Source organism: Gopherus flavomarginatus, chromosome 1, assembly GCF_025201925.1.
Source record: "Gopherus flavomarginatus isolate rGopFla2 chromosome 1, rGopFla2.mat.asm, whole genome shotgun sequence".
Taxonomy (NCBI): domain Eukaryota; kingdom Metazoa; phylum Chordata; order Testudines; family Testudinidae; genus Gopherus; species Gopherus flavomarginatus.
In genome coordinates this window covers 272,085,510-272,107,673 of record NC_066617.1, presented here as the reverse complement: position 1 = coordinate 272,107,673, position 22,164 = coordinate 272,085,510, and the positions used below count along the sequence as shown (strand labels likewise).

Below are 22,164 nucleotides of genomic sequence, written 5' to 3'. Positions count from 1 at the left end.
CTCTTAAGTCTAGATTGTTACTATTTGTTAGGTCTATAGAATTAGTGATCTGTTTAAGTTATTTAATGAGGGAGAAAAAGTAGGTTACTTACCAGCAAATGGAAAATGTGAGCATATCCCTACATCCATCCTCTTCTGTTTCTTTGAAGCCTCTGAGTAATTGGGTCAGGCATTTAGGGAATGAGAGAGTGGGGCCATCCCTCTTGATAAATTTGGCATTTATCTGTTCATGCATTGAAGTGTGTGGCCTTCTTTTAGTGTTAAAAGCTAGTGCTTTTAATGGGTTCCTAGATTTGCATGGATCTATTGAAACAATATATTTGGGGAGTCAGCAGGAACTGGAGTATCTATTTTTAACAGGCTGTAGGGTTTGCTCTGCAGGATAGTTTTCCCCTGCCCCACTCCATGCAGCCGGCATTTGTTCTGCCTTAGCAACCCTCAGCCCCTCTTCTGGAGCTGGGATCTAAACTCTGGATCTCCTGCCTGGAGCACCAGCCCTTACATATTGGTGCCCCGACTTTTGTAGCTATTCTAGGTCAACAATCTGAAAAGGCAAATTAAAATGCTCAAACCCGCATCGATATTCTTCTAAAGGAGCTAAATATTTTCAGAGCTGGCTCCTTGACAATCAACCCCGGAGCCCTTACTCACGGAGCAACCCCTGTGCCCCTCAAAAAGTGTTTTCCTTGCAGGCAGGGGATGGCTTGGAAACCTGCTTTGTTACTGGCCCTAGCCCTTCCGCTCAACCGGCCTCAACTGCCACTCCAGGGCAGGGGGGCACAGAGCCGAGCGCCTTCCCCACCCCCGTGGATGCCCGGGGAGGGCTGAGAGGAGACCGACACTTCGGACCTTACAGCGTCCAATTGCTCAGGAACCAGCCCGCCAACAGCAGGCGGGCGGCAAGAGGCAACTGCCCCGTCCCTGCCGCCGGGCGCTGAGCCCCGGGCTGCCGCCGCGCCAGGGGCGGAGAGGAGCGGCCGTGGCAGGCAGGGCGCGCTGCTGAACGCTGGAGGGGGCTCTCGGCCGCCTGCTCCTCCAGCCGGCGGCTCCCTCTGGCCACTTCCCCCTCCGGGAGGGGTAGCGGCAGCAGCGAGCGGCGTCCAGTTCCCGCTTCCCCCGGTACGCAGGAGGCAGCGGGGCTCCTGTCCCTCCCTCTCCCCCGCGCCCAGCCCAGCCCAGCCCAGCCGCCGCCCTCTCAGCGCCGAGCCAGCCAGGCGGACATGGCGCCCCTGATTCAGCTGCCCCCCTGCTGCCCTGCCCCCGCCGCCTCCCCGCGGAGCCTTTAATGGCTCGGACCTCCGGCAGCCGAGCCCGACTCCTCCTGCGCCAGCCAGAGGGAGCCTAGCGAGCGGGAGCCGAGCAGCCCCCGCGCTGCGCACGGTGAGAGCCGCCCGGGGAACAATGGGCTGCTGGGGGTGGGGGGCGACTGCACCGAGCGGCCCCGGCGGGTGTGAGGACCGAGCGCAGCGGGGTGGGTGGAAGGAGCCGCCTCGCCCCCGCCCCCAGCCGGTGCCTGCAGCGGGGCGCTGGCCGCTGGGGAGAGACGCAGCCCCTGCGATGCGCAGGGGGCCCCGCCGGCGTGCAGTTGCTTGGCGCCGGGCTGCGGCCGGAGCAGAAGTTGGTGCCTTTTGGTTGTTCCCCGTTGCGCGGGAAGTTGCTGGTGGGAGGAGGGGACGGCTGCCCGGGGCTGTGCGTGGGTGCGAGCCCCCGTGGTTGCAGCCCTGGGATGAGGGGGCCTTTGGGGACCCCGCCCCCACCGCCTTGTCCCGGAGCGGGCGCGGAGCTGCTGCCAGCAGGGATCGGGCTGAGCGGGGGCGCTCCCTGGGGGTCGGACAGACGGGGGCAGAGCCAGTCTCGCGTAGACAATTGACCGGGAGAGGGGCGCGTTCAGAGCCCCGCTCCGGGAGCAGCGCTACCCGGGTAGGGAGGTTCCCTCGGGGAACAAGGCGCTTTGGGGTCTTTATTGAAAGGCCTTCCCACCCCCTTCCCAAATCCTCGGTGTGATCGGCGTCACATCTGCACATCCAGCCCAAGTGGCACCATTCATGGCCATGCCTGGGGCTGGACGCGTGTGTATGTTAAAGCAGGCTTGATATTCACCCAGTATCTAGTGTAGTGCTTTAACCCTCTGGGTCCCCGCTCCCGTACGTCTTCTTGAGCAAACAAATAACAGGAGTGCGGATAAATCTCATATACTGTAAAAGGCAAAATGGTCACCTGCAGATAGCAATACAATTTGTGGCGACTTCAGCGGCCTCCTTTCGCACTAGTTCTGGAATAATTTGTAGCCAGAACTTCCTCTAGTTTCAAAATTAGAGATGCAGTTTATTTTTCTGCACTGGTTCCGAACAATGTTAATAGTGCGTTAACTGTCCAAGGAACGTTTAAGTAAAAGGAGCTCATTTCCATATGCGCAGCTTTTAGTTTCTGCTGTTAGTGAAAAATTGGGGTTCTTCAAACTGTAATTCGTGGGCAATAGGGTTTCATCTTTATGATTGTTGTTTAAAAACAACAGCAAAAACTCCTAGGAGCAATGTAGTACTTGGCTGTTTTATTGCTGAACTAAAATAAATGGAATGTTTAGTGTTTTTCAATTATAGTCTTTTTACAAACCTGCCTTCAAGTAGATTAGTCCCTGAGGGGGATGAAAAGATAACTGTTTAAGGAAGGGTATCACTCAGCTGTTATATTATTATTTTTATCTCCTAGATATGCAGAGTTTTTCTCCTTGTATTCCTTCCAATTTATTTTTACAGGAGGCAGTTGATATTGGAGTTAATCCAACCAAAATAAAATTCTTAGAGTACATTTAAAAAAACCCCCTCAAATCTGTTTTAATAAATCTGCTGTCTGTTCTAATGAAGCTTTCTTCAATATTTCAGTATCCAGCTGAGGTGTGGAGGATACTTTGTTTTATAATTGGTCAGATTATAGAAGATCTGCTCAGCTGTGCTTCTATATTGGCCATATGCCAGAATCTTGAAGTCCTCCCCAGATTGAACAAAAGTGAAGCAGGTTAGTACTTTGTGCTGACCAAGGTAGAATATTGCATGCTGGGGTTTGTGGTTTCTGTGGACTGACCCACATCTTGAAATGAGGTTATCTGGGGACCAGGCTGTTAGGTGACCTCACTTTATTCTGCCCCCTTACCAGAGGTGAAAGTAACTTAAAGGACTTGCGGGTACTCCAGAGTCCTGCAAAGGGGAAGGGGCCTCAACCGGAAGAGGCATGGCCTCTATCAGAAGAGGTGGGGCCTTTAAATCCCAGGGCTTTTAAATCAGGATTTAAAGGGCTCGGGGATTCAGCTGAAGTTAGGAGCCCTGGGGTTTGAGCAGGGGTGAAAGTAATTTACATTTCTTACCCATATGGTCCAATCGCAAGCAACCCACCTCTCCTACGTACTTCATGGATTCCTCCATTGCATGACATAGATAAGAGAAAATAAAGCTACTATTACTACTACCAGTACCATCTGTAATAAAACTTTACTATTGTAATAAGCCTGAAAAAGTGAAAACTCACTGTCACATTTTTCTCCATGTCTTCCCTCCTCTTCCAGCCAGACTGCGGACACTAGGCTCCATGCTTTCTCCCTACCTGGCACTGAGCAGCAACTACAGGGGCTTCACTCTAGCTTGCAGCAGGGAGACTGTCTGAGGGAGGGAGAAGCCTGCCTCCTGCATAAGAACAGTTTAAACTCAGCTGTTCCCTGCGCGGTTCAGTAACATTTCAAAGAGGATCTGCAAGCAGTTTGGACATCACAACCATGATCCTCTGCTGGGGAGGGAATGAGATAGATTTGAACTTGGAAATGGTTCCTGATTTTGATTGTGTTTTGTGTATAGTAGATCCCCTCACCCCGGGGGCAGAAAAGAACTGCCCCTGCCATGGTCGCACACACCCTCCCCACAACAACTGGGAGTGAAATTAACAAGGATACCAGAAACGGCTTCTAACCCTGGGGACTGAACTGCGCAGGGAACAACTGAGTTTAAAATGTTCTTATGCAGGCAGCAGCAGCAGCAGACATCTCAGCCAGTGTCCCTACTGCAAGCTAGAGCCTAGAAGAGAACCCCTGCAGGGGGAAGGAGGGGAGGAATGCAGAGCCTTGTCTGCAGCCTGGCCGTAGGAGAGGGAGGGAGGGAGGAGACAAGAAACCAATGTGACAGTGACTTTTCCCCTTTCACCTGCTTTTATTAGCTCTGGATTTAAGTGATGGAGCCACTTACTAATACACTTGTATTTGTTGTGTGTATTACTATTGGAGACAAGATCCCCTCATCAAGGGGGCAGACAAGGACTGCCCCTGCCATGATCAAACACACCTTCCCCACAGCTACTGTGAGTGAAATTAACAAGGATGCCAAAACCACTCCTAACCCCGAAGGCTGAACCACTCAGGGAACAGCTGAGTTTAAACTATTCTTATGCAGGGGGCAGGCTTCTCCCTCCTTCAGCCAGTCTCCTTTTCTTACCGGTCCTCCGTACCTGCCCATACCCACTTACTTTCGCCTCTGCCACTTACCAAGTAGCAATGTCTTCTCTTGTTCTGAACGAGACATAGTTTACCTATTTTTGTCTTGTGTTTGTGAATTAAATTCTCAATTATTCCTTTACTGCAGGATCAGATAGTAGAACTGCATGATGGGATGTGGAAAATAGCCTTTTTAAAAAAGGTTCTGTTGATAAGTAGCAAAAGGTTCAGTGGAAGTTATTAAAGAACATGTTAAAAGTACATGATTAATGTCCTAGGAGAAACAGACTCTATCTGAAAGTTTCAGCACTCTGTCCAAATATCTTTTTAGCTCCTGTCTTTCACACTTAAGTTTAATTCTTTTGATAGAAGTAAGAGATTATTATCTAGTATTTTTACAAGTAACACCGAGTATTATTATAATGGAAAGAAAGTGACCCACATAAACAACAAGAGTTTGTGACTTTAAAATCACAAAAATTGGTAGGGGAGTGAGGAGTAGTACTAGAAACTAATTACTTTTGAATGCCTTAATTTCAAGTTGAAAATGTCCCTTTTGAAGTTGAGATAAAGGTTACACAATGAATAACATAATTTTTTAAAACAAGCTACTAGTAACCAAGCTCTTATGACAGTTTAAATGTTCAAAGAACAGTATACCAATTAGAGATGATGGTGAACAAGATTTTTTCCTTAATGGAATAGTAGGTTTACAAAGATATTAATAACACGGTTTTAGTGTGCCATCATAAAATTTCCCTCCAACCCTGATGTTAGGTCAGATTCATTTTACTTTACAAATAAAATCATAATTTCATTTTAGAAATCGAGACAGTTAGCAATTCTGTATTATCTTGGGCCTGGCATTACCCAAACACAAATTTTAAGGTCAGAAATAAATCCTGATAATATGGTAGATTTAGTTCACTGAAAGGGCAAGGTTTATAGTTTTCAGGGGTTGTGGGTGTTTACCAGATTCTGACATTTAAAGTTTGTGAATGGACTATTGAATTAAGTTTGAGCCGAAGGAGAAGTTCACTTTGCTGGTGGTGAAGAAGCCTTTGAGAGACTAATTACCGGTGTTTATAAAGGTCACCAGGCTCAGTCAGCTTTAAATTTGTGCAAAATGTCATTAAGTTTGGCCCACAGAAATGCAGATGGATTTGTCAGTTAGGTGAACCTCTTCATCTAATGTGTATGGGGCAGGGGTCTGCTGCATATGGGAATTTTGACCTTTGCTGTAATAAAGTCTTGCTGATTAAAGGCATAGGTGCTGGAACAACTTTTATAGTGGGTTGCTGAAAGCAATTGAACAAAACTGTAAGCCCTGTGTATAATGGAAACCACTTCAAACCATGGGGTGCTGCTGCATCCCTAATTCCAGCACCTATGATTAAAGATTATGAAAATGAAAACATGATATGCTTGTTTAGGGAATTTAGGAAGTAGAGTTTAAAACTAAGCATTGTCTGAAACCAGAAATGAAAAGTGTTTTAGTTTTTTAGACTGAAAAATAGGCTTTGGGAAGAGAAAAACATCTGTCTTGTGTAATAGCTAACTACAATGTGGTCCTAGATAAAGGGCCTGATTTTTCAGAGGTGCTGTCTCTCTGCTTTTATTGACTTCATTTGGAGCTGTGGTTGCTCAAACTTGTGAAAACGAGTGTCTGTGAATCCTATAAAATAAAATCAGTGTTATCTATAGATAACTATGATATATAGAATGGAATGAACCAAACAAAACCTTTGAGTTTTGAAATCTAAAATAAATGTATATTTTGGATAGATTTTTGCACAGTTTGTATTTTCTGATTTATTATATCACTGGTCTTGAGGAATAGTTGCGAGTGAAATGATTTAGTATAACTATACAAAAATAGGTAGAAACTTTAATGAGTTCATTCTCATTTTTCATCCATATATTCTCTTGAGTTTGCTTTGAGGCCAGAATAAATGTGTGCAGATTGTGGGGCACTGAAATTACCATAATGAAAGTACTAAGAGCAAAGGATATACCCATGTTTCTAATGTCTTGTTTTATTTTTTAAATTGCCCTTTCAGGCTCATGCTTTCATTGGCTGATAGACTTTAAGGTCAGAAGGGACCATTATGGTCTTCTGGTCTGCCCTCCTGCACAATGCAGGCCACAGAATCTCACCCACCCACTCCTGTGACAAACTCCTAACCTATGTCTGAGTTATTGAAGTCCTCAAATTGTGGTTTAAGGACTTCAAAGTGCAGAGAATCCTCTAGCAAACGACTTGTGCCCCACGCTGCAGAGGAAGGCAAAAAACCTCCATGGCCTCTGCCAATCTGCCCTGGAGGAAAATTCCTTCCTGACCCCAAATATGGCAATCAGCTAAACCCTGAGCATGCGGGCAAGATTCACCAGCCAGACACCCAAGAAAGAAATTCTCTGTAGTAACTCAGATCTGTAGAAGTCAAAAGAAAATGTTGCACAATCCCGTGGTGAGCTTTTTCAGAATGAACGGATAGCTTGTGATAGATTCCCAATAACACTTCTTCAGTCACAAGGTATTAATTACTATAGAAATCTTGCAGCAGATTTGTCATTTGAGCCTCGTCATTAACGAATAAGCCTTGTTGGCATTCAGACTGTTTTAATTTGAGATATTATTCACAGTCTACAAATGCTAGAAATGATACCATGATTTACAAAACCCAGTCTGTCTACTCTGTGATCTACGAACAAGGGAAGACATAGTCATCGCTGTGTTGCATGACCATCTCATAAACAAACTAGGGAAATACAACCTAGATGGAACTACTATATGGTGGGTGCATAATTGATTGGAAAATAGTTCCCAGAGAGTAGTTATCCGTGGCTCACAGTCATGCTGGAAGGGCATAATGAGTGGGGTCCTGCCCGGATCTGTTCTGAGTCCAGTTCTGTTCAATATCTGCATCAATGATTTAGGGCTGGTCTACACTAGGGGAGGGGATCGATCTAAGATACTTCGACTTCAGCTATGTTATTCACGTAGCTGAAATTGCGTATCTTAGATCGATTTACCTACCATCCTCACGGCGCGGAATCGATGTTCGCGGCTCCCCCTGTCGACTCCACTACCGCCATTCGCGTTGGTGGAGTTCCGGAGTCGACAAGAGCGCTTTTGGGGATCGATATATCGCATCTAGATGAGACGCGATATATCGATCCCCGAGAAATTGATTGCTACCTGCCGATACGGCGGGTAGTGAAGACGTAGCCTTACATAATGGCATACAGAGTACACTTATAAAGTTTGTGGAGGATACCAAGCTGGGAGGGGTTGCAGGTGCTTTGGAGGATAGGATTAAAATCCAAAATGATCTGAACTAACTGGAGAAATGGTCTGAAGTAAATAGGATGAAATTCAATAAGGACAAATGCAAAGTACTCCACTTAGGAAGGAACATTCAGTTGCACACATACAAAATGGGCAGTGACTGCCTGGGAAGGAGTACTGCAGAAAGGGATCTGGGGGTCATAGTGGATCACAAGCTAAATATGAGTCAACAGTGTAACGCTGTTGCAAAAAAAAAAAGGCAAACATCATTCTGGGATGTATTAGCAAGAGTATTGTAAGTAAGACACGAGAAGTAATAAATCCGCTCTACTCTGTGCTGATTAGGCGTCCACTGGAATATTGTGTCCAGTTCTGGGTGCCACATTTCAGGGAAGATGTGGACAAATTGGAGAATGTCCAGAGAAGAGCAACAAAAATGATTAAAGGTCTAGAAAACATAATTTGTGAGGGAAGATTGAAAAAAATGGGTTTAGTTAGTCTGGAGAAGAGCAAACTGAGAGGGGACATAAGTTTTCAAATACGTAAAAGGTTGTTACAAGGAGGGAGAAAAATTGTTTTTCTTAACCTCTGAGGATAGGACAAGAAGCAATGGGCTTAAATTGCAGGAAAGGCGGCTTAGGTTGGACATCAGGAAAAACTTCCTAACTGTCAGAGCGGTTCAGCGCTGGAATAAATTGCCTAGGGAGGTTGTGGGATCTCCATCATTGGGGATTTTTAAGAGCAGGTTGGACAAACACCTGTCAGGGATGGTCTAGATAATACTTAGTCCTTCCTGCCTTTAGTGCAGGGGACTGGACTAGATGACCTCTCAAGGTCCCTTCCAGTTCTGTGATTCTGTGGCCTTTAGGAGTACATCCTGAATTATGTAGGTGTACCCTGTTTGTTTTGCACAAAGTATAAGTGAAAAAATATTGTTTAATAGCATTTTAAATCTGAAAACCAAACGACAGTGTGCTGATAATTAATTTAATTAATCCCAAAACATTATATGGAAAAGAAACAAATAGCATGAGTTAGTATATCAGGGTTTCAATGTAAAATTAAATTAATGGAAAATGCCATCTGCTAATGATTTACCGTATTCCATTCTGTGGAGAGTCTAAATTGTAAACGGTGTAAAAAAGAAGTGATAAGAATATTGAACAGAATTTTCCATAATGCAGTGGTTTCCTTTACACTATCCTTTTAAACAAAAGGAAAATATGACACCTAGGCTCCAATTTGCCCTCCTCACCCCCCCAAAAAAAAAAGTTTGTCGATTTTGTCAAGAAGGAGAAAAAACTGAAAAGCTCTGTTTAGATGGTTCTTCATAGTTTCCTATCCCCTCTCTCTCATATAGTCGCCTTATACCAGTTTGTGCAGTGACTTCTTAACTAAATTGTTGGATAGTGGGGTTTGGCAATTGCAAGCATAGACCTCAAACTTGCAAAGTGTAGCATTTTGGTGTACAGATGGTTGTGTTTGGAGCTCCGGTGAAACCAGCAGGCTCTAGAGGTTTCAGAGTGGTAGCTGTGTTAGTCTGTATCAGCAAAAAGAATGAGGAGTTCTTGTGACACCTTAGAGACTAACAGATTTCTTTGGGCATAAGCTTTTGTGGTCTAAAACCCACTTCATCAGATGCATGCAGTGGAAAATACAGTAAGAAGATGTATATACACAGAGAATATGAAAAAAAATGGGTGTTGTCATACCAGTTATAACAAGACTAATCAATTAAGGTGGGCTGTTATCAGTAGGAGGAAAAAAAACTTTTGTAGTGATAATTAGGAATGACCATTTCCAACAGTTGACAAGAAGGTGTAACAGTAGGGTAAAAAATTAGCATGGGGCAATAGCTTTACTTTGTGTCATGACCCATCCACTTCTAGTCTTCATTCAAGCCTAATTTAATGGTGTCCAGTTTACAAATTAATTCCAATTCAGCAGTTTCTCGTTGGAGTCTGTTTTTTGATGTTTTTTTGTTGGAGTATTGTGATTTTTAGGTCTGTAAATTGAGTGACCAGGGAGGTTGAATAGTTCTCCGACTGGTTTTTAAATGTTATAATTCTTGAAGTCTGATTTGTGTCCATTTATTCTTTTGCGTAGAGACTGTCCGGTTTGGCTAATGTACATGGCAGAGGGGCATTGCTGGCACATGATGGCATATATTACATTGGTAGAGGTGCAGGTGAACGAGCCTCTGATAGTGTGGCTGATGTGATTAGGTCCTGTGATGGTGTCCTTGTGAATATGTGGACAAAGTTGGCAACTTGCTTTGTTGCAGAAATAGGTTCCTGGGTTAGTGTTTTTGTTGTGTGGCGTGTGGTTGCTGGTGAGTATTTGCTTCAGGTTGGGGGGTTATCTGTAAGTGACGACTGGCCTGTCTCCGAAGATCTGTGAGAGTGAGGGATCATCCTTCAGAATAGGTTGTAGATCCTTGATGATGTGCTGGAGAGGTTTTAGTTGGGGGCTGAAGGTGATGGCTAGTGGCATTCTGTTACTTTCTTTGTTGGGCCTGTCCTGGAGTAGGTGACTTCTGGGTATTCTGGCTCTGTCAATCTGTTTCTTCACTTCAGGAGGTGGATGTTGTAGTTTTAAGAACACTTGATAGCAATCTTGTAGCTGTTTGTCTCTCTCCGAGGGACTGGAGCAAATGTGCTTGTATCTTAGAGCTTGGCTATAGACAGTGGATCGTGTGATGTGGTCTGGGTGAAAGCTGGAGGCATATAGGTAAGTACAGCGGTCGGTAGGTTTCCGGTATAAGGTAGTGTCTATGTGACCATTGCTTATTAGCACTGTAGTGTCCAGGAAGTGGATCTTTTGTGTGGGCTGGTCCAGGCTGAGGTTAATGGTGGGATGGAAATTGTTGAAATCATGATGGAATTCTTAAAGGGCTTCTTTTCCATGGGTCCAGTTGATGAAGATGTCATCAATGTAGTGCAAGTAGAGTAGGGGCGTTAGGGGATGAGAGCTGAGGAAGTGTTGTTCTAAGTCGGCCATAAAAATGTTGGCATACTGTGGGGCCATGTGGGTACCCATAGCAGTGCCGCTGACTTGAGGGTATACATTGTTGTGGGTGAAGACCAAAGTCACAAAGTTCAGCCACCAGGTTTGCTGTGACATTATCAGGGATACTGCTCCTGACGGCTTGTAGTCCATCTTCGTGTGGAACGTTGATGTAGAGGGCTTCTACATCCATGGTGGCCAGGATGGTGTCTTCTGGAAGATCACCAATGGATTGTAGTTTCCTCAGGACGTCAGTGATTTCTCGAAGATAGCTAGGAGTGCTGGTAATGCTCCATGATGCAGGGCCTTAGTAGTAGTTCTTTGGTCTTAGTTTGAAGCTTGAAAAATAGTACATAAAACTTTGTAATTTTGTGGCCTGAAAATTAGTCTCTTGTGATGCCTACAATAAGGGAATCAATAATATTTCTTTAATATATAAATAATACATATTAACATAATCACTGGAATATATACATAGCAGAGCTAACTATATGATTGTGTTGCTATAACTTTAATCTTCCTGCATTCCAGTGTCTCTACAGTTTAATGGTGTTCACTTGTGTGTTTTGTACACAATATTTATTGTAAATGTTTTAGGGCTGGGGACATCTTCATGTTCTTTGTGAAATGTCTAGTATAATATTGAATGCTGTGAAAGATAAGTAATACTGGAAAACTGAACATAAAAGGGAGGATCTGAAAAATGTTTATCTGCTAAATAGTGGAAGGGGAACATTAAATATCCTATTTCTTGAACCAAGCAGAGAATATCCTGAAAATGCCTCAATAGCAGCTTTAAGAACAAAGGGACAAAGCAGGTGGGCTGCTAGCCTAATGGAAGAGAATAGTCAAGTGATTCTGCTATTTAAAAAAAAAAAAAAAGAAAGGCATTGCAAGAGAGCACTACTCGCTTTTCTGCATTTATTAATGCATTTGAATTGAGAAATAAGTCACCAGCGGAACAATACCTAAAAGGAATCTATTTGATCAAAACTTGAGAGGTGGTAATGTGGTTATTCAGGAAAGGCTTGGGGCTGTAAGATTTCACTTCCAAACGATTTAATTTTTCTTTCTAAGAAGAAACTGAACTCAGTACTAACAAAGGCTTGCCACAAGAGGAAGCCCTACCAAAGGCCTTGTTGACATTAAGGAATTTTGCGCCCAATGCCATTACAGGGTTAAATACAGTGATGTAACTACACTTGTACTAATTTCCTTACTGGAAACAAGGCCAATGACAGAAGCCAAACTAAGAAAAGACAATGCATTGTATGTAATTCCTGCTTTAATTTGGAGAGCATGAATATATGATAAGGCAGTAGACAAAAGACCCAGGAATGTTTCTACCTGCAGTGAGGCACTAGGTGTCAAACTGGTTTTGGAGGAACAACTAGCAACTGATACTTGATGGTTTTCCACTTGGAAAAACAAATACAATAAAGCTATTCCAATCTCTATGAATGCAGAGAAAATATATGGTGGAGTAGTGAGGTTATACCTTACCTAATTGTTTGCTAAGGTATGGACTACCTGTGCATTTCAAACAGTGGATATAAATAGTTTATCAGAATCATATGGGAGGAGTGTGGGTATGAAAAAGAGGTCAGAATCACACCCCCTCTTATTCTGCAAGTGAGGCAAAGATACTTCATCTTGTTCCTTCAGTTTAGAGCAAAAAAGGAGAATTTGGACATGTGTAATCCCTGGTAAGTGCATGTTATGGGTCACCTTATGTGCTGACAGGGGGAATATAATATAGTTCATGCTTTTACCTCTGGAGGGCCCTGATTCAAACCCCAGTGTGTCTGCCAAGAGATCAGCCATCACCCGTTCATGCAAAGGGCTTGAAACAAAACACAGCATTGCTCTTAATCACACAGGGTTTGATTCAGTGCCCTTTGTTGTCAGTGGAAAGTTTCCTGTTGCCTTCAGTGAGCTGTATCAGGACAATTCTAGAATGTATGGACTTTCTTCTGCTGTAAAAAGTGAGCTATTTGGGACTACACCTCTCTTTAAAGTAATCCCTAGACAATTTAATGTCAGGAGACTAGAATAGTGACCAAATGGGGAAAAAATAAAGAAGAGTAATTCAAGTGGGCAAAGAAATGAGTGAGATGATTGAACAAACAATTAACAGAAGAAAATATTAGGACTATGTTTTCATTCTACTGTCATATAAAAATAGCTGGGAGAGCTGCACACCTCTTGATCTCTAGGCTAGGGGCGATATCTGCAAGAATTTGTCTTTTCTGCTAGGATGTTCTTAGTCTTATTGTATGACAATTCCTGTCTTTCAGGTAAACTTGGAGGATATTCAGAGAGATCACAAGAAATTCATATGCTGAGAAAACTCCCTTAGAAACAACACATGTAATTTTTCTCTACCGCTCTCTTTTTATTAAAAAAAAAAAAAAAATAGTTCCATACACTTCAATACTGTTGGCCCTTAGAAATCAGAATTACAGCTTTAGATGTGGGCCATGAAAGAAAATTCTGGGTAGAAAACTAATAAACATATTTAAGGAAATCTTTTAGGGAATCAAGTGTGATTTAAAAAAAAAAATCCTCCCAATCCCAAACAACTATGTGCCAGGCTCACAGTACAAATGAAGGAGACAGTAAATTTTAAAATAAGTGATCTGAATACAAGTCTTGCTTAGTGAGGGAAGTGTGATTTGCCACCGCTAATGCTGGTGAATTGGAGAAGTTGGAGGGGGGAGGAAAAGTCAAAAGAATAATTCTGTCCTTTACAAGTAAAATTAGATTTAGCTTAATGAAATTAATACCTGAAGAATTAATTAGAGCTCGTATAATAAAAAGACACTCAGAGGATACTTGAAAATCTATAAGGACTCCCTGAGAAAATTCAAGGAGGGGATTAAGAGTTTCTACTTTGTGTTTTCCCTTAGTAGAATATAGAAATATGGGACTGGAAGAGACTTTGATAGGTCATCTAATCCAACCCCCTGCACTGAGGCAGGACCAAGTATACCTGAATTAAAGTAAATGTTGTGACCTGTGTGGCAACTTTCCTGCAATATTCTAGACAAACCTTAGTGAATTAAGTTTAAGTATTTTAGGAGCTTATTGTATTAAAATGCAAATGTTTATGGGATATTGTGGGATTGTATGTAACTTGTCTAGGAGAGTTGACTAATGTAAACCTTGAAGTGTTGTGGGTTTCAAAGGACTAGTTGAGATAGTGGGCTGAGATGAGAATGAACTTTTAAAGTTAAATTGATTTCCGAGGAGATCTGTAGGAACAGGGGTATGCATGTGTCTACACCGGTTATGCAAGAATTCAGCCTTTTGAAGCTTTGCCCTGACAAAGGCACCTTTTTTCTGCGGAGAGCAGGTTTAAAAAAACATACTGTATAAAGAAGGGACTCTCAGATTTATGAGTGTTCTTGTTCTGAGCCTAAGGAGTGATGAACTGGTAATCAAAGGAAAACCCCTGGGGTGGGGTTTGAAGGACTGCTCACTGGCCAGAGCCCTTGTTGGGGTTTATCTCTGGTAAGCTTATTAGCATGTGTGTAGCTTTATTGATTGTTCTAAATATATTTGCTCTGTAATGCTTTTACCCTAAGATTCAATGTGCTTTCTGAGAAAAAGCTGGCTGGTAACTTTAAATGTGGCAATTTCATTGTGTACTGTCTCAAAGGGGAAAGTAAAGCAGGCCTGCTTAGGCACTGTGACTTTGCTGGGGAATTCACAGTATGGGCAGCCAGCTATGCAGCCTGGAAATACCCGGGTAAGGAGGGAGAGACACACATCTGTGCCCAAGAGAGGTGATGGCTGAGGAGCTGGGAGCCTAAAGTGGGTACCCTTGAGGGGGAACTGTGGAGGGGAAATACAGGTGCAGTCGTCACATGAACTGTGACATATGTATCCTACTTTATTTTTGAATACTTGCTTTCTTGTGCTGTCCCATGCAATTAAATAATTATTTGGCTCTACTTGGAAATTGTTACAGACAGGGATTTGGAGCAGTCAAATTTTTGAATTGCTATGCTCCAGCTCTGGGCAAAAATCTGCTGGTCCGCACTCCAGCTCTGGGCTCCGCTCCAAAGTCCTGGTTACAGGTAGGGCTGTCAAGCAATTAAAAAATTAATGGCGATTAATCACGCTGTTAAACAATAATAGAATACTATTTATTTAAATATTTTTGGATGTTTTCTACATTTTCAAATATTGATTTTAATTACAATACAGAATACAAAATATATAGTGCTCACTATTTATTTTGGTTTTTTGCAGTGCAAATATTTATAATCAAAAATATAAAGTATTTTTCAGTTCCCTCGTTACATGTACTGTAGTGCAATCTTTTTATCATAAGTTGAACTTAAAAATGTAGAATTATGTACAAAAAGCCTGCGTTCAAAAATAAAACAATGTAAAACTTCAGAGCCTACAAGTCCACTCAGTCCTACTTCTTGTTCAGCCAATCACTCAGACAAATAAGTTTGTTTACATTTGCAGGAGATAATACTGCCCGCTTCTTGTTTACAGTGTCACCTGAAAGTGACAACTAGCATTCGTATGGCACTGTTGTAGACAGCATTGCAAGATATTTACGTGCCAGACGCGCTAAAGATTCATATGCCCCTTCATGCTTCAACCACCATTCCAGAGGACATAAATCCATGCTTATGACAAGTTCTGCTCGATAACAATGCAGAACAGTGCGGACCAATGCATTTTCATCATCTGAGTCAGATGCCACCAGCAGAAGATTGATTTTCTTTTTTGATAGTTTGGGTTCTGTAGTTTCCACATTGAAATGTTGTTCTTTTAAGACCTCTGAAAGCATTTTCCACACTTTGTCCCCCTCAGATTTTTTGAAAGCCACTTCAGATTCTTAAACCTTGGATCGAGTGCAGTATCTATCCTTCGAAATCTCACATCGGTACCACCTTTGCGTTTTGTCAAATCTGCAGTGAAAGTGATCTTAAAACGAACATGTGCTGGGTCATGATCCAAGACTGCTATAACATGAAATATATGGCAGAATGCAGGTAAAACACAGAGCAGGAGATGTGCAGTTGTTCCCCAAGGAGTTCAGTCACAAATTTAATTAAAGCATTATTTTTTTAGCGAGCATTATCAGCATGGAAGCATGTCCTCTGGAATGGTGGCAGAAACATGAAGAGGCATACAAATGTTTAGCATATCTGGCACGTAAATACCTTGCAATGCTGTCTACAAAAGTCCCATGTGAATGCCTATTCTCACTTTCTGGTGACATTGTAAATAAGAAGTGGGCGGCATTATCTCCCATAAATGTAACAAACTTGTTTGTCTTAGCCCTTGGCTGAACAAGAAGTAGGACTGAGTGGACTTGTAGGCTCTAAAGCTTTACACTGTGTTGTTTTATAAAAAAAACCCCTACATTTGTAAGTTGCACTTTCTCAATAAAGAGAGTGCACTACAGTACTTGTATGATGTGAATTGAAAAATACTGTTTCTTTTATCACTTTTACAGTGCAAATATTTGTAATAAATAATATAAAGCGAGCAGTGTATACTTTGTATTCTGTGTTGTAATTAAATCAATATATTTGAAAATGTAGAAGAACATCCAAAAATATTTAATACATTTCAACTGGAATTCTGTTTCAACAGTGCGATCAAAACTACAATTAATTTTTGAGTTAATCGCATGAGTTAACTGTGATTAATCGACAGCCCTAGTTACAGGACATGAAATGCCTGAGAGTTTGGTTATATGATACTAACTAGAAAAAACTCTCAAATTTGTCTCCCCCCCCATTCCCCTATGTTTCTTGTTTGTGCATGAGAGAAAATGATGTAGTTATTTATAATTAGATGTAATTTGATCATTAGTTAAAACACACTAAGGGCGAACATCATTTGTTGAAGACAAATCCTGGAGTAGCTGTGTTTCTGAAGTAGACTTCAGAGCTAAACTTAATAAGAACCTGTCAGAAAGAAAAACTAGTTTGGTCACTTTTGAATGAGTTTAAGACAAGTTTCACAACTCTTTCTTGGTTTTCCTCCAGTAAAGCATGACCCTTTTTCTGTGAGGTTTAAAGCTTAGAGGACACAATAATAACTCAGATCATCTGGAAGTAATTGCAACTAGATCATCAGCATAGTTTTGTTTAATTTACAGTGTTTATTTAGTCTTGTCATGTTGGGGAAGTTTAATCAAATTCTTCATGCTCTTGGAGACTTGAGAGAGGAATAGCAATAGTTTGGACTTATTGTATTGAGGATTATACTTTATTGTATATGTAGTTTCTGGGTTCATGGTGGAATCATCATAGTACTCTATGGGTCATTCAGAATATTTCCTCTTTAAAAACAGGTCGTGTGCACAAGAGTTCACTTTTTAGCCTGTTGCTTTCAGTACTGCTAAACTCTGTTCTGCATCAGTGTACTAATGCATTAGAAGAAAGGAGTTCTATATTTAAATTAGTCACATAATGAAAGGGATTTGAAATGAATCCTTTGGTGAATGTTAATTCAGTGGAACTATTTTGTTGGTGACGCATCTGTGGAGTTTTAAAATGTGCAAAATAGCCTATGAAGGCTGCTTGGTAATTTTTTTTTTTTTTTTTTTAACCTGGATTTCTTTAAGCTGTTTTTCTGTTTTAGGTGTACTGAGGACATTACACAGCTCATCCTTGTGGACTGGATTAATAGTGCCTGATGGCTGTATGTGCCTGAATGGCTATAATCCTTAAATCAACATATCAACCATGTGTGCTGTGAGGGAGCTTAATGCAGCTTTCCCTAGGGAATAAGAATTGACGGTTGCAAATGAAAAGCAAAAATGAAATCTTGACCTTTTAAATATTTTGAAACTGTATGGGGATTACCCAGTATACAATTATCTTGCAACTAAAGTAACAGGAATCCATTTGTGTTTCTTCACCCTTCCTCCCTCTCTATACAATTTGCAGAAGTTTATTTTTTGACTGACTCCCCCACAGCTGACAGTTTTTGTTTTTTTGGGGGCTGGGTAGTGGGAAGAGTGTGATATAAGCTAAGGTTCTACTTACAATAAAAATCAAAGCTTACCTGCACACGCTGAGTGCTTTTGTTTATAGTTTTGGGAGGCAGCCATTATACATTCTTAATTTTATGGTGCTTGATGAGCAAAGGGAAATCGAACAATGCAGTTCTTATTAAGAGACCTAAACTTCAGAAAATATAATTAATCACCATATCTACATGAGTAAAAGGATTTTTAATTTTTCTTACTAAAGTAGTGTGAGCCAAGAACTATAAAGAACATGAAATGGTTCAGAGCTTGAGAGTCATTAACAGAGATCAGGAGTTCTGATGATATGACACGTTCTGCCTTCACGAGTTCTCATGTCATTAGAATTATTTGATGTTGCCTAACTTGGTTAGTCATGTAGTAAGTTTTTCTTTCTTGAAGTGCAGTAGAATCTCAGAGTTACAAACACCAGTGTTACAAACTGATCAGTTAGTCACACACATCGTTTGGAACTGGAAGTAAGGAGGCAGCAGCAGAGACACCTCTCCTCCCCAAAAAGGTGGGGGGGGGCAGCATTTTTCTTCTGCATAGTAAAGTTTCAAAACTGTAAAGTCAATTTTCAGTTGTAAACTTTTGAAAGAATAACTATAACGTTTTGTTCAGTGTTATGAACAACTTCCATTCCTGAGGTGTTTGTAACTCTGAGGTTCTACTGTGTATGTATATTGATTTGGAAACCAGCATACATTTTCTTTCTAATGTTGTTGTGGTCTTTGGCACGTTTCTACAGTATTTATCCATAGTACCTACTTTTAACACTTTTTTTTTTAATTGAAGAGATTAATTTGATGGAAGCAGCTTCAATTGTTTACTTTTTGTTGGGTTTTAGTAATTTTATAGCTAAAAGCTTTTGCTATTTTAGAAACGCGCAGTTGGCTGTCAGTTTTTGTTTTTAACAAATGTTAACACTGGAAGAGTATTGTTAGAACCTAACATTTTGATTCTCCAGCTTTCTCACACCTAAAAGTGGTGAAGGGTTGAAAATCTAGGAGGGATATCAAGGGTTTGGATGTCTATGTAAAATTAAATTCCATTTTTTAAATATAATTTAGATGTTATGTTTTTGAGCATCAGGGCTCAAGCTGTAGGTTTGTCCTGTGTGTAATTTAGAAGGATATAAAATAGCAAACTCAGTATTGCATAGTAATCTTTTTGGTTTTGTTGAAGCTTTTTTCTTTTCACTTATTCTGGAGTACTGCATGGTTTAAAAAATCCTGCTGTGAACATCACAGAATTCCAGCTTTAAATTATGTATTGTATTCCTTGTAGGAAGTATCTTTCAGGATATTACCAAACACTTTTTGATCATACAGAAGAATTATTCTACCAGATAAGTCTCCTGTCTTCCAATAAAGAGTTGATGGTGTCCTGGCCTCCTCCTGTCACTCCCTTTACATTAAAGGGAGCCCCTCTGGATGGTTTTTCACAGATATTTGAGGCAATGTGTTCTGTTACTCTAACAGAAAGGATAGTAGTTTAGATATTAATGAGGGTAGCTGGAAGTGTGGAAACTGACGGTTATTTAGGGGATTGCCCTCACAAGCAAACAAAGAGTGTTCTGGTAGCCAAGGCAAAAGAGACCATATATTGGCTTGAAAAGCAGTGGAGCAGCATATTGTGGAAGGCAAAAGATATGCGGGGACACTACATGGCTATCCACTGCAGCTAAAGAAGCCTCCAGCTGTAACAGCCTTTGATGCCACCAGGGTAAGCTTCAACAGCCGAGAGAATGGGATTGTCCCAGTGCAACAACTCTCCCATTTTAATCAACCTCACGCACACGTCATTCATGCACATCTCTTTTCAAGAGTTCTGTGATGATGGGAGAGCAGCAAAGCGACAGATGAAGATGATTACTGGCAGTCATCGCCACAAGCCTGCACACAGGTGTCCTAGGACATTGGTCCCCCATCCCTGACCCAAGGGCAGCAGGGAAGCTTGGCAATACCTCAGGTGATTGAGAAGCCCTTTTTAGGATTGCACTGCTCTCCCTTGGTAAAGGAAGAGGCTAGAAAAGGTGCCTCAAACATTGCCTGTCCTAATTAAATCCTGCCAGTTCACTGCAGGTGGCGATCATCCTGAATGCGGTCGAAAACCAAAGATAACTAAAAAAGCACTCAAGATTGCTGCTTGGAACAGGACTATGATAGACAAAGATGATACTTCTCAATTTGAAGGAACAGCTTTCCTTTCAAAAGAGCTAGCCCGGTTTGACATTGCAGCACTCAGTGAAACTAGATTGCAGACAAGGGTTTTATTACAGAATCGGCTGGGGGTTACACCACCACCTTTTGGAAGGGAAAAAAACATGAAGCTAGAATCCATGGAATGGGAATTGCCATCAAGACCAAACTCTTGCAATGTCTTGAAGACTTTCCAGTAGGCATTAACGAAAGACTCAAGAAACTCCAGTTGCCACTAAATAAGTCGCCATTTGCCACCATCATCAATGCATATGTACCCACCTTAATAAGCCCTCGCGATGGTAAGGAACAGTTCTACTCTGATCTCAACTCTGTCACTTTGTGGTGTTGACTTGATGAGAAACTAATCATCCTAGGAGATTTCAATGTAAGAGTAGGTACAAGATAACTGGCAAGGTGTCACTGGTAAAAATGGCATGGGGAAAAATGAATTAAAATGTTCTCCTACTCTTAAGCAAGTGTGTAGAACATAGCCTTCAATTACAAATACCATCTTCACACAGGCAGAAATATATAAAACTACATGGATGCACCCGATCCAAACAATGGCATCTAATAGATTACATTATTGTCCAACAATGTGACATAAGGGATGTCAGGATCAACAGAGCCATGAGCAGAATGTTGAACAGATCATAAAATGATTAGGTCAATACTGAATCTATACATTGTACCCACACCCCTGAAACACCCCAAAACAATCAATGTCCCTTGATATTGCTAACCTAAACCATGCATCCTATTGAGACAAGCTACAAAGTACACAAGAAACTAGCTTTGGTTATAACCCTATCTCATGGGTGGAATTCAGAGAGACAGTACAAAAAACTGCAACTGACATCCTTGGATGGAAGAAACAGGCTCACTGTGACTGGTTTGATGAAAATGATGAGGAAATCACAGTACGCTTGAAAGAAAAAATAACACTTTCAAAATCTGGCAAAATGATACTCGGTCTACCCCAAAGAGAGACAGTCAAACATCTGCAAAGCAAAGCACAAAGACAGCTATGCTTAATACAAGATAAATGGTGGGAGAAGGTAGCAGAAGACTCTCTCTCAAATGTATGTGGAAACAAATGAAACTGAGTTCTTTGATTTCTTGACACTAGTCTATGGACCTTAAAGGGGAGGCACAGGTTCGCTCATGCTGGCTGATGGCAGGAAAGTAGTCAAAGACAAACATGGCATGGAACAGAGATGGGTTGAACATTTCAGCCAACTACTGAACAGGCCATCCTCAATTGAGACAAGTGCTATTAATCAGATGCCTCAAAAGCCTATTCAGCACCACTTGTACTCACTACCCTCACTTGAAGAAATAGAAAAGGCAATCAGTATGATGAGCTCAGGAAAGTTCTCTGGTAGAGATGGAATACCAGCAGAAATGTATAAATCTGCAGGTCTGAAGGTGGTAACAATACTCCAGAAGATCCTTACTGACATCTGGGACAACAAAGAAATGCCACAGGACTTCAAAGATACCATAATTATTCCTTTATTTTTAAAAAAAAAGGGCAGGAAAATGATCTGAGATAACTACTGTGGGATATCTCTTTTCCAGCAACAGATAGGAATCTTTGCTCATGTCCTCCTGAACCGAGTGATTTCATCTGTCTCAGAAGTCAATCTACCTGAGACTCAGTGCGGATTCAGACCTGGTCGTAGCACTATAGACATGATTTTCAGTAGTAGGCAAATATAAGAAAAGTGTATCTGACAAAAATGGATCTGTTCAGTGTCTTCATTGATCTGACAAAAACATTTTGATACAGTCAACGGAGAAGGATTATGGATGATCCTCAGCAAAATTGGTCACGTACTTTTTAATGGAGATCTCACTGACACTTTTCTCATTTCAAATGGACTCAAACATGGCTGTGTCCTTGTCCCTGTACTATTCAGCCTCTTCTTCACCCAAGTTCTCAACCGTGTTACAAACTTAACAAAGCTTAAAGCAAAAACAAAAGTAACAGAACTACTACTACTAGGAGAAGCACTCTTTGTGGATGATTGTGCCCTCCTAGCACACACACAGGGAGATCTCCAGTGCATCATAGATCGTTTTGCTGAAACATGAACATTTGTTTGGCCTCACAATCAGCCTGGAGAAAACTGTGGTGTTGCATCAATCCATCTTCACCACTCTGTGCCATATCCCC

The 22,164-nt window shown here is 41.6% G+C and overlaps 1 protein-coding gene across 4 annotated transcripts in view; it reads left to right on the top strand.

Moving 5' to 3' along the window:
- Positions 1–1,159: 1,159 nt before the first annotated feature.
- Positions 1,160–22,164, top strand: part of FARP1 (FERM, ARH/RhoGEF and pleckstrin domain protein 1) — a 356,237-nt gene continuing 335,232 nt past the window's right edge. Inside the window, exon 1 of one of the 4 annotated variants that reach the window (XM_050947809.1) lies at positions 1,160–1,380. The gene's annotated coding sequence lies outside the window, so the exon portion shown is untranslated. Of the gene's footprint in view, positions 1,381–1,561; positions 1,618–22,164 lie in introns of those variants that run through there. The other 3 variants (XM_050947801.1, XM_050947782.1, XM_050947792.1) reach the window with 3 other exon arrangements.